Here is a 14,667-nt window from a genome sequence, read left to right as displayed (position 1 = left end):
TGTTTCCAGCTATCTTATCTCCAGTACTTGCACGGTTCTTTACTTTGGGTAATACTTAGCGTGCCATATCGTCTGATTTCGCCTTCTCACACGTTCCTTCAGATGCTTAGAGCTTTCCGTCAGGTCCGATAATCTCGACACCTGCTTCGATCATCACTCAGTGCTTTTCCGATCAACTGACATTTGACACTGAACTGTCAAACGGGGAGAACATCAATACTGAATGTTTGTTTGCCTACGCAGATGTCTACTGAAAAAAAAAAAACTCACAATTTCTGATCTTGTATCGATCTTCAGATCGAATCATTTTGAAAGCTAGGCTTTGCATGGCATTTCGAAATATTTAACAAAACTAGTTTTGCTCGTGATGTCTATACCCGAGCTGACAAGCGAAAAAAAAAAAAAGGAATAACGAAGTCAGGAGAACTGTCCTATAATTTTCATTTTTTTGGTAGGCGAACCTGAAGAACGTGCACATCAGTCTCCCTCTGACCGATCCGACTGGAACATGTGTCGGCTCGTGCAACGGAAGTCTAACGCTCCTATCGAACCATCCTAAGAAGGAGATGAATTGTACAAGAAAGTATCAACTCAGTTTAGGGAATCGCCGGAAAGCAGTATTCAAACCGCTACCGATGCAAAGCTAACCGACATAAAAATGGTCAGATTACAAATTGTTGCAGCGCTGTTATTTCTGAGGCGATCAAGTGTCCTTTTTCAGGATACAGGTAGCTATCTAAATCACCGGTAACGTGTAATAAATTATTCACGCATAATTTGAGAGCTAATAAGGATATTCGCTATCCTTTGTTTATTTTTCAAAATATGAATTAACAAAAGCTTTTAAAAAAGATTCATGCAGAAATGGCCATTATAAGTAGTAGTAGTAAATACGCGAGATCCAGCTCGCTCAACATTACCTTTATTCATTTTTGGCTTTGCTATTATCGAAAGGGGAAGCTCAATCAGAAACTGATGTGTTACCTCAGTTTCACGCGCGGCCTTCACAAATCACGTTCCTCAAGGCCAGATGACATCTTCGCATGTTAGCTCCACCCAAAACGTTAGCAACACGAACATAATACGTTCCATCCGTGACTACTAAGAGTAACTATGATAATAATAATAATAACAGCAACGACGACGGGGATTATATAGATAGCAGGCGAAGCATGTAATCGGCCTGTCCGCCTATTTGTGCTTCTTCCGTTGCTTTAACCGCTTAGGGTCACACCCTGAAGAACAAAATTAGCATTTTTCCAGTTTGACTCAATAGAACCGCAACTGGCCAAGTAATAGTAACAGCGCAAAATTGCAGTTCCTGAAGACAATTGCCCCTGACTTTGCAACTATCATTCTCGATAAAGTCACCCGAATTGCAACTTGAAATCGAAACTTTTTGCCCGTTAGTTAAACAGTGATCAGTTATCACATCTGTTATAATATCAGATTATGAATTTTTCACCCAGTCGTAACATATTTCCATCTGGCGGCAATTATAATGCTTAGTTTTTGAAGATCTAAATTGGCAGCAAGGAGAACCGCGCCTATAAGCAAATGCTTCCAGTATAAAGACGATCCCGTTTTTAGTTGGCACACAAAGCTTCAATGGTCTTTTTATAATAAGTGCAGAACTAGCGGGCAATGGAAGAAACAATATTGGAAACAATTTTTTGAAAAACCTAATACTCATTGATTGATTTTGTCTATCGTAGCAAAATGTTTATGCGAGTTAACCACTGCTAACTCATATGATAAAGTTACTTATGGGATCTTTATTCAGCTGGTGTTGGCAAGGCAGCTCATGCTACATTAAAAAACAAAATGTAAAACGACGATATTTACGGCTTTCCTCCATATTTATGGTGAGTGTATGTGCATGAGTCTTTTTAGGGCTGAACAAAAAGGTAAATTACTCCGTTCGGTTGTCCAGTACTGGCTAAGTGACTGCAAGTTTATGGTATCCAGCTGCGGTTCCTGAGTCTAAAAAACTTACCAAACGATACGATGTCATTGGAACTACGGAGTTATCGGGCGATTACTCCCATCAGAGCTACTCAGCTAGCAAACGCAAGGTTTTTAAGTTTAAGCCTGTACACCTTAGTATCGATTAATAGATGTAATTTTTATAATTAGCCCAATAACAAGCATTCAAATAAGGCCGTGCTCATAAATGCCTGTGGGTATAAGAATACAGTAGAAAAAAAGAAGTGTATATCTATAGGGAGATTTATGAATAATATAACATCTAATCATGAAACGGTGTTTCGATATTTTCGTTCGTTAAACAGAAAGTGACACATGGGTGTTACAACCCCACCCAAAGCTCCGGGTTGCATCCCGGTAAAGTCTGTCCTGACGCTTCCTATTTGTCCTGCTCCTTGAGAACGACCCACTAAGAATCTTTTCTATACTGGGAATAAAGCGTACAATTGTTGTACTATTTGTAGAATTTCCTTCGTCGAATCACAGAATACTGATATATTTTTATTGAATTTGTATTAGCTAGATTCACCGTACTAGACAATCCAGCACTTCGCATCGCAGCCAGTGTTGCGTTAATAAATAAACAAAACGCTCTGGGAGATTTTGTCTTCTGCGAAGTGATGGGCGGAACGCGTATACATTGTCAGAATCGTATCAACACCATCTTGACTAGTTGATACTAATGTCCAAAAGGCAACAAATAGAAAAAACGAAGGAGATGCTCCTCGAATAAGCGTCTGATAGCTAAGACAGCGTTCGACGATTGTGGGGCTTCTTCTCCGGATCGGATGACGGTGATGTCGCCGTTGTTGGTGGTGCCGACTATAGGACTGACCCCCCCATCACTGAACTCACTCGACCTATCGAATCTTTCCACGCACAAATCTGCTATTGCTACTGTTGACAGTGATATTTTTAAGAGGCCTCTAGGCTCTAAGAAAGACTCAGTCTGACTGTGCGTCCTTCTTTGAGCAGTGTCCTTTGCCTCTTTTTTCCTGTAAGGACAGACCAGTCAGTAGGCACTAGCGAACATAACTAAGCAGCCACGTGTACAGCTTTTTTTTTGTCCCACTTTGCCCTAGTTTACTAGGCCTCCTAGGCGTTTGGTTTTGCTGCATAGCTAAATAATGAAGCGGATTAAAAAAGAAGGATCAAAGCAAACTCAAAAGAGGCAAATCAGCGAGGGATACTGGAAGGAGGATGACAAAAGCGAGCATCATATCGGGGTTGGCCCCCAAGGAGTTGTGCCGTCCCTGAAACTAAAAATGTTTATATGCAGGGTGCAGGGAGACAAACCCGATCCTTCAGTAAAGGTAATAGCAAAAAAATGTAACCTTTGAAGAATATTTAACGATCGAATTTCGCTAATGAAGGTGTACATTTTAAGCAGTTGGAAAACAAGCATTTGCTCAAACCTAACTTACAAATTTTATTGATAAAACTCCTTTTTATTTCTAAATACTATAGCTCGCTTTTTTTCCCTTTCCTAGTTTTTGTCTCTTAGCTTAATTGATATTTGTAAAATATTGTCTGACTACATTTAAGCTAGTCACGCTTCTTGGACCAAACACCTTTTACTTTATCTTTAAGGCTTTAGGATCAGATAAAACTAAGAGCTAGTTTTCTTGTCTAAATATTTGATATCTTCCGAGTTTTGAACAAATTTCAAATAACGACCCGCGCTTTTCTTTCACTTTTGTGGGGCAAACACGTTAAAGGCGTATGAACGAAATCTAACGATTTCATGCTTATTGCTAAACAAAATTATACAACACTGAATAATAAACATATTATCGTGTAATAAAATGTATAATAGTGCGTAACTGTCAATAACTTTGTCTAAAATACTTTACCGGTAACTGATATAAATCACTGTACTTAATTTATTTATGCAATGTGTTAAACGACGCAAGAGTCGGCGGGTCTCTCCCTCAAATCGGCTCGTTGATCCCTACGTTAGATATTACGCCGAGTGTCAATGTTTAGTTGGAAGGGTCTGTATAAATTGCAACGTCGTGAACGCTTTTAACACTGACGAGAGTAACGCTTGCGACGGATCGTCATTCTCACACAGTTGTTCCATTGCCAACCTGTCGTTTACCGTTTTGCCTACTTGTGGTACCAATGTGACGAGGGTGTGTTCGAAGAAGAGCGCAAATGTCGACAACTTGCTATGATTGTTTTGTCCCGTGTCGAGCGTGCGAACCAGTTATGGTGAGACTAGGAAGAAAACGCACACCCATTTGACGGTGTCACGCTGTTTACTGTCACATCTGTTGACATAGCTCTAAAAGTGACTCCTCAAATCATTCTTCTAAAAGGTGGGAATGTTATCCTACAATGGAAAAATTAAGCTTGCGACTGATACTGAACCGACCAACGAGCCAGAAATATCATTGCTATAGGTTTTCGTTGAGGCCGATGCAGGAATAGAACCTTCCGCCATGTGTAACAAATGTCCTGCTGCGATTCCTGGATAGCAGATAGCGCATGAATTGGAACAGCATCATTAACAGGATTCGCGCAGAGTTAGCCCTTATGCAGGACCTCAATTTCTTCTTAAATCCTTGCCATAGATTGATTAGATCGCATAATACATTACGCACATGCCTATACAGCAGTGAATTTAAAAAAATATTTTCCGATAAAAGTCGCATCCGACGTTATAATATAAATGTCTGTATGGTAAGCTGTAGAGCGATCACTCGATCAGAGAGGTTATCCATGTATGGGTATCTGGAATGCATCACTAGGGTGCTATAATCATATCTCAATTTGCCCCCAGGACTGTATTACATCAGGTGCCCGCACGTGACGGCACACGATAGATACGAGGGCTTCCTTGAGTGGAAGAAATTGAGCTGTTTTGCCCGATTCGAATAAAAATTTCGAAAAATGTTATTTGGACATCTGCCCCATCGTGTCAAGCAGACGATTTTTATGCCGAAGAAGCTGAAGTCTATGTACTCGGCAAAAAAAAAGAAGCAAGAAGCGCTTAATAAGTTCTATCTCGTTGGAGAAGCATGAAGTCTCAATTTATTCACAGCCTGTTTGCTTAGGCAGAGTTCTCAGCTGAATAACTCTAGAAATGTTTTAATGCGTGAAATTACCGTCTAAAGATACCACATAACTAGGCTAGAAAAATGGCTTTTATTGGTAATAGAAACATAACATCGACATGAACAAACGATCAACGTTGCATTTTACGTTGCACGACCCAAAACAAGATTCTATCAACTGTGAAAATGTCATAAACAACGCTAAGTTAATATAGAAAATCCAAGACCCAAACAAGCGCTCAAGTTTTCATCAAAAAGTTGCATCAAAAAAGCTAACGATGTTGGATCTCAATATCTCAATTTGGAACAGGCGTATTTCGTCTATTTTACAAGGATTTCAGACGCATTGTGCCCTTCAGTTTGAAGAACAAACCAGAATAGTTAAAAAAACTTTTGAACAAAACTAGAAAAAAATAAGTGATTGGCAGTCATTAAGCATTAAGTAAATACCAGTTTGGCCACAGCTGGTTTTTCCGGTAGTATCACCTTTGAGTGAGAGTTAATAGACGGCCACAAAAGCTAAGTTGATTATTCCGGCTCAATATCGGGTCCTTCATTTTAACTGTATATAATTGATTACCAAATTGCTTTCCACCGATGAACTAAAAAAAAAAAGATGGAAACGATCCTGCAGTACTAAAATTCCATAACGTTGTTTCGTCTGCCCTTCATTTTTCAGTTATCGAGTATATGCAACTGCGTTAGATCTAGTATTGTTAGATATAAAACAGAGAACAACTATAAAAAATATTTTTATTGGGAATAGTGAAACCTGGGAGCCTTTACCGTCGTCGCTGTACGTCCCGTTTCTCGATCTCTATAAAACGGCAACGGGTCTGTTTATGACCCAAAAACTTTCCTCTGGTTACCGAGAATAGGACCCAACTTTTAATTTCTGCGAAGGCTGTCGTCACATTGAAACAGTATACGATCGTTTGAAGAGGCCGTCTTTTAACGTTCCTTCATACGGCCGTTTGGTACATCATTATCATTTCTTTCTACTCTTTCAGGGTTGCGGCCTTTGCCCTTTTCGTCGTATAAAGGGCGACAAAATTAAGGGCTCGTAAATGCGATGACACCCGCGCCTTTGATTTCGAACGGACGAAAAAAGCAATTCGGCGGACTTCGCTTGATATTTAGCTAAGGCAAAACTTAGTCAGGCGATGTTACATGTCAAAGAACGAGTAGGCGATATCCGCGCTCACCTTCAGGGGTACGATAATGCGTGTGCTGTTCAATGAAAGGACGTGCGAAAATACTAAAAACGGAAATAAAGTAAGTTCAGTCTATTGTTGAGCATCAGCCGGAGTCGATATTTTATTTCGAAGCGCCTTATAATTATAAGTTACAGCCTTTTTGATCAGTCGCGGTGATTAATCAATTCAAAGATAAATCTATGCCATAAATAAATGGAGGCTCTGATAAAAAATGAAAACAATTTTTGCAGCGCAACAGAACGAAAAAAAGACCCTAGTCAGCACAATCAATTCAATGTACGCCTGAATCGGCTTTCGAATAAATGGTAGAGAAATTTGGAGTTTCGCCTTTGAGAGTCAGTTCTTGTCAAGTAGTGCCATGATAAGATACGGATTAAAGGGAAGAGTTAGTATTTACAATTTTCGGAGATAATTTCTATATACTGCTTCGTTCGATATCCACGAGATAATGATACACAAACTTCAAAATGCTGTTTTATGCTTTTTTGATTGCGCTGACGCAGAGACGTTACGTTCTTATTTACTACGAATCTTTGGACGAGCGTTTAAAACAAGTTATTATCAATCTATTTATTAAACAGGCTGCTCGAACGTGGTAATTAAAAAATCCCCAAATTCAGACGGACAAGCAAAAGTTCGAAGATCGTACTTAAATTACTAACCATAAACTATATTTACTTGAAAAACCAAGTGTACGACCAACTGGTTTGTTCGGAGTTATCAGAAAGCGTTTTTTGAAAAGTCCTTTCATATATAATAACCAACAACTGCGGGTGCGCACGTTGAACTTATATCTAAACATAATTAATTTACTCAAATTGTACGTAATGGACCCACTGCACAATGTTTATGCCAATTATTATAATAGCAAAAGCTGTGTGTCATCTAAGCGCGTAACAAAAACTTCTATATACATTTTTCAACAGTAAGTTGCACGAACTAAGCAGAGACGCCCACACAGCTGGTGTAGTCTTCTAGAAATGGCTGTAATATATCACCTTTGATAAACAAATCCAACTGGAAAGAAGCGATAATGCACTGTACTATGAAGAAAAAATAACAATAGGGTAATGTGGTCCGAGAATAATTCGTGCACAGTCTGACTCATACGTGTTGTTGATATGAGGCCGTATATGTACAGGGTATGAGTACGAACTAAGATAGTGGGGTATCCATATAATATACTAGCCGATTGGTTAGTTCTAGTTCGACGATAGTTATCCGATCCAGATCCACATTTTAAATCCTTATAAGGGCAGGCCGCCTGACAGATAAGGTGTTCGAGATTTGTGACTGATGCATTTTATTTAAATGGCATAAACCTGGCCACTCATACGGCAACAATATGAAGACACTGCTCGCCGCACGTAACTCGACGCTTTATGTCTGCGAAACGATAATGAAACATTTGAAAATTGGGTTGCACAGGCCACGCTAAGATACGAAAACGTAAATCTCTTACTAGGCATAAGTAGCCGTTGCAAAGAACCCACGTGATACCTGGTTCTGGTTATGCAAATGCAACAATGGGCACGGTATGAGACACGACCCAGCTACAGGGACGGAACTTCTTGAAATAGGCTATCGTACAGAAAACCTCAAGACACCTTAAAAATTATGTTTATTTTGAGAGCTTCGGCACACCGTGCACAAACCACCTTATTTACATAATAGGGGCCAGCTTGATACTCGCTCAGATATTGCCAGGTGAATCTATTTTTGTGATTATATACTTACGTTTAAAGCTTTCCTCTCCCAGGAATTTCGTTGATTTGTCCTTGCTACTGTGCTCGAAGCCGCTATTGAGCGCGGCCACGCACAGGAATTGTATGCAGTACTGTAGATTTCGCCTCATTATCCTAAACACTCTGATGCTGAATGTATCCGGGACGCCATCGCTTCCGCCTCAAAAGTCACAGACACAGTTTTTTATAAGCGTTTTGTTCATTAAACGTCTAACGAGTCTCAACGTCCGTACGGTCACTTCAAGCCCGCACCTCTCTCACGAGACACCTGCCTCTTGTCACAATAGCGCTAACTCAACCGCTTCCATCTATATCTTCATTACCAAAGCGGTGTATTACAACACACTCGAACCCCACTCGTTGTTTTTCGTTGTCGCACTTGCTCGCTATAGAATAGCAAATCTTTTGGAGCGCATTATTAAAGTCAGTTTATTCATACTATAATCGGTTGGGTCGTGACAAGCCTCTTCAAACATCACATGATTGCTTTCTAAACAGCTGATCAACGGCTGCCTGCTGCTAACCGCTCTTGTTGTCGTAGACCTCATGCCTTCCCGAACTCTCGGATCCTTGGCCTTTTCTACTAGCTAGGTGGCGCCCCCTATAGAGACTTTCTGTAGGTTTCGAGTACAGCGGTTAGTTGTTTGTTTCCAATTGCGTTAATGGAATCTTTCACGTGACTTGAAGGCACGAGGCACGCCGAGTCTAGACTTCACATGTTAAGTATAAACTGGGCGTTTTGCAATAACATAGTGATTCTGATACCCAATTAAAAAAAACAATATTTTTTGTCGAGTATGGTAGTGAAACTGCACGTACAACTTTTACCCGGTAGAAACGGGTCTGTTATTTCTCTTCTGGATATTAAACTACCGACCCAAATAACACGGTTTAGCCTTCTTTGGGACATTCACGAATGGCGGACGCTGTTTCATCCCAGAAATGATGCTCTGATTTCCGTTATAACACAAAATTGTCTAAAAAGCGTGACTTTCATTTTTATGATTATTTGACTTTTAGAAAATAAACTCTGTGTCTATCCTTAAAAAGGACAGGAAAGAGTCGAGTACCTGGAAGGCATGTACCTACGCTGCATAACGCAGATACAGCGCCGCTTGCCAATACGCTTACTCCACGCGACGCTGATTCTCATTAGTTGGTATATATACCCGTCTCTTTCTTAGTTTTCACCCTACGCTTCAATTTGTTCTGTAGAATTCCCTGTTCTTCGATACAGATTCACGGATGCCCTAATTAAAGATTCTGGTAAATGAAATGGATCCAAATCTTCAGACCATCTGACGTGAGTTTGAACACGGTACCCATCAATCGATTGATGAGCTAATCCACCCCTCTAAACGTTTTCTTTGTAGCGCATTCAAGTCGAGAATGTTTTCCTTTTAATTTTCGTTAGATATGCTTTTGCATTAAGTTGTACGGCTAGTAACCGATTGTCGCAGTTTTTAGACGTAAGACGCTGAAAATGTTCCTGAGTATAGTGAAGACAACCATACTAAAAAATTCGACAGAAAACACAGTAGGAATGTCGGATTCAAGTGGCTGTCTTCATTGGCTCTGCGTAATTTTGAAACGTCTCAGATAGACGAGGCGATCTCTAACGGCTATGGATGCCCAGACGTTTGGCTGTAGGTACGTACTAGCCTATAGCTTTATTTTTATCAATATAAACAAAAGCAGATCTAAACCTGTGTGAGATCAAGCCTAAGTTCAGTACAGGTGTTCCGTTACCTATTGCGCCGCTTCAGTCGACCCGTTGCTTGTATTATAGCTATCTAGGTGGAAATGGGGTTCATGCCATCACGAGGAGCAGGCTTTAAATGGGATATTAGTTCCGAAATATTTTAGCCATAGAAAACGAACTACTTCGGAGTATTCCTTCTTCTATTACCCAGATTCAATCCTCTGCTCTATTATCTGAATCATTTTGTTATCCCTTCGCGGGTACGCGATTATATTGTTTCATTTGTAATTCACTTACCGTAATACTGCTAGTTAATTACTTAGTTAAACAGGTTTAAACAGTTTATTACTGTCGTATGGTCGTGACGCTATTCCAAAGCAGTTGTCCCGTTCTCGCTTCTTCCACCCTTTTCCCCCTACTACAACTAATCTATAAGTCTGCCACTATTGGTCTGTTAAGATTATTCCGTTGGGTCGTCGTGGTTATTCCAATATTTCAGAGTCCAAACTGGAAAATACATGTGTATCTTATGCGGACTGACTAATTTAGTATTTATAACGATGGTGACAAATGAAAAAGCAGGAGAAACCCTGCCAAAATCAATGATAAAGTCTTACCAGAGTGATTGTTCTGATTTTATTTGTTCTAGCGGTTGACTCTTAACAAGCAGGATATGGCATGGTCCTGGCTCATGCCAAAGGGAGCCCGGTAGTCTACGCCAACAGTATCTATATGTATATTCAGATAACTATACACGTCCTCGTGATGATAAAATCGCAATGTGTTTGACTACGAAGCCTAGAGACACGTCGTAGTTTAGCTTCGGAACTGAGAGTAGACAGACTTCGTTTCGCGCTGAGACTTCGCCGTCGGAAGCAGTCTGTAACAACTATTTCAGACTTAAAACCTAAAACATTCCGTAAGATCACACGAACAAAAAACGCTTTAAATTAATATACGTTTTTCTTTTTCCAGTACCCTTTGTCAGGAGAAGTTCAGCGCTTTAAGACCCTAAGCTTGCAAAAATGGATTACCCCTCGTGAGACAATACCTATTATTCTACGTTGCAATGGCTTGCGTATACGCGACGATAGTACGCCTGAAGTTGCAGCGAACTGCACAGAATTAAGATGACCGCTTTATTTTAACCCACAACATGTGATGAGTGCTGCCCCATTGACTGATATTGATTTACTTAGCTACACGTATTTCATAACACTAAATTCTTGCGCATGATGTTTTTTTAGTTGCAAGCTAACGAACCAAACAACTATCTTATCAAAAAGAAAACAACAGTGTTTTGTTTCCAGCAGTAAACAAATAGTTAGAGGATCAGCTTGGGGCAAATGCTGCACGAACATAAACCTAAACCATTACGAAGTCAATGGTGCAATGAAGAAGAGTAGTTATAATTCTATACTTGTTGTAAGTATTATGATGTGATGTTTCTTCCTCGCTTTTATGGCAGAGGGCTAGCTTGCGATCGTAACGCTTTCCATATAATTACAACAAGAGGGAGACATCGTATGATAATTAAAACACACTATGCGACCGAGTGTTTAACTAAAAAAAAAAGAGGTCTGGGATGTTTTCCTTGTCCTTACTGTTGTAGTTGGCGAACAGCTAGCATTTTTGAGGCCCTTATATGATATATTGGAATTAATTAAATTGCAGTCTGTAGCTATGTTAATTTAATACAAAGACGGAACGTTTTGCTACGATTGCTTAAAATATTTTCTCAATACTAGATACACTCGCTCTATGCAAGAGAGTATATTTAGTTTTTATTTTGTACCACCAGCGTCTGTTTTCGGCCTTGGACAAGCGAAAATATCACACGTTACGATAGTTTTAAACCATAACTTTGGCGATGGTAATCTAAATTGCTATCGAAGACTATTTACCGATAGGAAAATCATAGCTTTCCAGAAAAGATGCTTACCGACGACTACTTTACTCTAATTCTTGTTTTGTAAACGCTAAATCCGAGATGTCGTATACCTGCTCAGATTTTCGACTAACGCATTTATACCGTACCCTGCTCAATGAATATATTTTTCTATTACTTATAATTTGAAGGCAGTCAATTGATCCTTGTTCCTCGCGGTGACTCTTTCAGAGCGCTAGTTACACCAACCACGACGTTCAAATTCTCCGCCATTTCCCCGCGTTTACCCTGCATTTCTTTCCCATTCAAATTTTCCCGCGTACCGACGCTGAGTGCTCCGAGCGGTGTCGCCTCCTAGCGATCACAATAAGAATTAGGTGAGGGCGCTCACCTCCGGAGCAGTCGATGCTACGTTTAGTCATCAGACGGCACAGGAGTGAGTGTTGCTGTCGACTGATCAGACAGTCGGAACATCGCAGCACTCGTTGCCGGTGTCTGTATGTAGGCTGCGCTAAGTCAGATCTTTGCTTGCTGCTTACCCGCTCGAGTCGCCTGCTGTTTCGTTGTCATCCTCGTCGTAGTTGGCCTGCTCGCTTGTTCAAGCGGTGGTGTGTGTGCAGCAGTGGCATTATCCGTACTGTACCTAGCACAATCGCCAGCTACCTACTCTACGACAGCGATCTGCTGGTCGCTTAGTCGCCGCTGGGAGCAGCGGGTGGCGCCGTTGCCATCGCGTTGATACGGCTGCCGATTTTCTTGCTGGGGGTGCTGTTGCTGCTATAAGCCACTCTCCGTACGTGAGCAGCGACGAGCACTGACGATTGAGCGGGACAGGTACGACCGACCGACCGATCGTCAAATCAAAGACGACGGACTGGACTGCCGCTATTCTAGCGCTTGCCAACAAGCAGGCATCATTGATGGTCGCGGAGAATTTTACTGCTGTTGCCCGGCTGCGGCTGTCGTTGTTAGCGAAAAATCAGAGCTTAAGGCCGTGGTGCTCAGCAATCTCGACGTAATTCCGGCGTCGTAGAGTTCGACGTTTTCGTGCGTGCACTACTAGGTTTGCTGCAAGTTTATCGTATGTGTGTTTTTGCTTGTTCGTTTGGGCGCGATCGCGACGACTTTGCGGCTGCGCTGCTCTCGGTCGGCCGGTGGCCACTTAGGACATTGCGACTGAGATCACTACAACAAATTATAACTTATATAAATAATATAACTGCTACTACGAGCTACTGGCAGAAATTAACGTAGTGTGTCTGGGTGTTTGCGAATTTGGCTCCCAACTTTACCATTACCATTCCTAATTTGTTGGCGATTTTCCTTTGATTCACCGAAAGTCTGTAATGTATTCTTATTGTACAAGTACCGGCTGGGAAGTTGTTTTATTTCGTACACGAATTGGAAATCAAGCTATATAACCGGACGCTGATGCTGCTCGTTCATCGTTGAAGCGCTAGGTGACAGCAGCGGAACTGACGTTAAAAAAGGCAATAACAGCGACGTTACCGTTGAGAATATTATACGAAGAGGGCATGTAGAGTTAGAAGCAGCTGCTGAGACACGACAGACACCAAGAGTGATCGAAGACGCTTGCCGCCGCCGTCATCGTCATCGCCGGGAGCAGAAGTAGTGAGCTACTGAGAACACAATGCGAACAAAGTCGATAAGTAAGGCATCCACAAATAAAGTCAGTGATTTCTTCGAAGGGAATTTTTCTACAGGCAGCACGTAATGCGTGTTGGTTAATTTGATTTTCCACTGATCTTCCGCGAAGATTGCATTCGCCTGCTTGGATCGTCATTATCACACGAGTCTCTCTTGGGCCAGTAGAATCGATCTGCGAAGTGCTTGCCGTCATACGAATTTGGTTCCCTAACCGGCTTGTTTAGGCCAGTCGGTCGTGAGAGTTTTTAGAGTTGGCGTGTTTACATATAGAAGCAGTATAAACAGAATGGTGTGTGAAAGCTAAGGACGGCAAAGTTCCTACCCACTCACACGCTCATCGCTTTTCCTACTGCCCAACGTCAATCGTAACTGCTTGAATCGAAGGTTTCAGCGAGTAATTTACTGTAGCTTTAGTTAGTTTCAGTGATCAGTGAATGTTTGTGTGGTTATCTATATCCCGCTGTGTATCATCGCTGAGTTCGTTGAGGCCTCTAACCCGTTCTGCCATCGACAGCGCAGTACCGTGCTCCCTCGTTGAACACTACCAACAGATCTAACGGCAACGACAGCAAGGGGGCTAGGAAAACATCGTTACCAAGGGCTAACCACCTTTAAGTACTTCATTTTGCTGGTAAGTTCGGGAGTTCAAAAGAAACGAGATTTAAGCAAATAAGTGTACCATCTTTTGAAGTTTCCCAGAGCATCAGTTGAAACAAATGGAAGAACCTTCGAGCGTTTTACCGAGATTTGCACTATTATATAAGGCGATGACTAAATTTGGTGGTGGAGTACAAATACAGCGTCTGCCCAAGGTCTGTCTCATGCATTTATGAAATTCCTTTGTCATTAACACAAATTGTACGTTATTTACGTTTTGTCGGCGAAACTTCAACCTTTTGAGTCACCGTGTTGAACCTATACTTAGCCTTTCTGTTAACCTGCGTTTTTGTATGCGAACGACGAGCGAACGGACCCCTGTAACATCGAAATATTCGAAAATCTTTAGCGCGTTTCCTGTTCGAAAGTAAAGCGAGTTTCGGTATAACGTCGACGCCCTACGCAGAAATGTCACATTGTGCGGTGGTCTAAAAGCTGTCTCTTCCTCTATACCACTCCAGTTAGCCATCGGATTGTCGCGGTTCGTTTCATGTTGAGGTGATAACTCCTAGGCTAGATAGCTATCCTCATCTATATATATATATATAAAATAGGGAAACGTTTATGTCTAGTTGTGTTTCGTGCAATGTTTCGCCGAGGTCAAACATTGTTAGTTCGAATTCAGCGACGTGTCTGAGTGATGCCTGTCGTTGTTATGTCGGTGACAGCCAGTACGATGAAACACTTAGACATTCGTCTGCTGGCATAGCTGTCGTATTTGCCGTTCGTCGTACTGCTCACGTCA

The 14,667-nt window shown here is 41.3% G+C and overlaps 1 protein-coding gene across 6 annotated transcripts in view; it reads left to right on the top strand.

Annotated features, from left to right (window-relative positions):
* The first annotated feature begins 3,950 nt into the window (after window positions 1–3,950).
* cora (erythrocyte membrane protein band 4.1 like coracle) overlaps window positions 3,951–14,667 on the top strand; it is a 65,937-nt gene continuing 55,220 nt past the window's right edge. For 4 of the 6 annotated variants that reach the window (XM_022832581.2, XM_022832582.2, XM_022832580.2 and 1 more), the window contains exons 1-3: window positions 3,951–4,307; window positions 6,056–6,320; window positions 10,685–13,896. The gene's annotated coding sequence lies outside the window, so the exon portion shown is untranslated. The remainder of the gene's footprint in view (window positions 4,308–6,055; window positions 6,321–10,684; window positions 13,897–14,667) is intronic. The other 2 variants (XM_086968144.1, XM_022832583.2) reach the window with 2 other exon arrangements.

Source organism: Varroa jacobsoni, unplaced genomic scaffold, assembly GCF_002532875.2.
Source record: "Varroa jacobsoni isolate VJ856 unplaced genomic scaffold, vjacob_1.0 scaffold_399, whole genome shotgun sequence".
NCBI lineage: Eukaryota > Metazoa > Arthropoda > Arachnida > Mesostigmata > Varroidae > Varroa > Varroa jacobsoni.
This window is presented reverse-complemented; position numbering and strand designations above follow the sequence as displayed.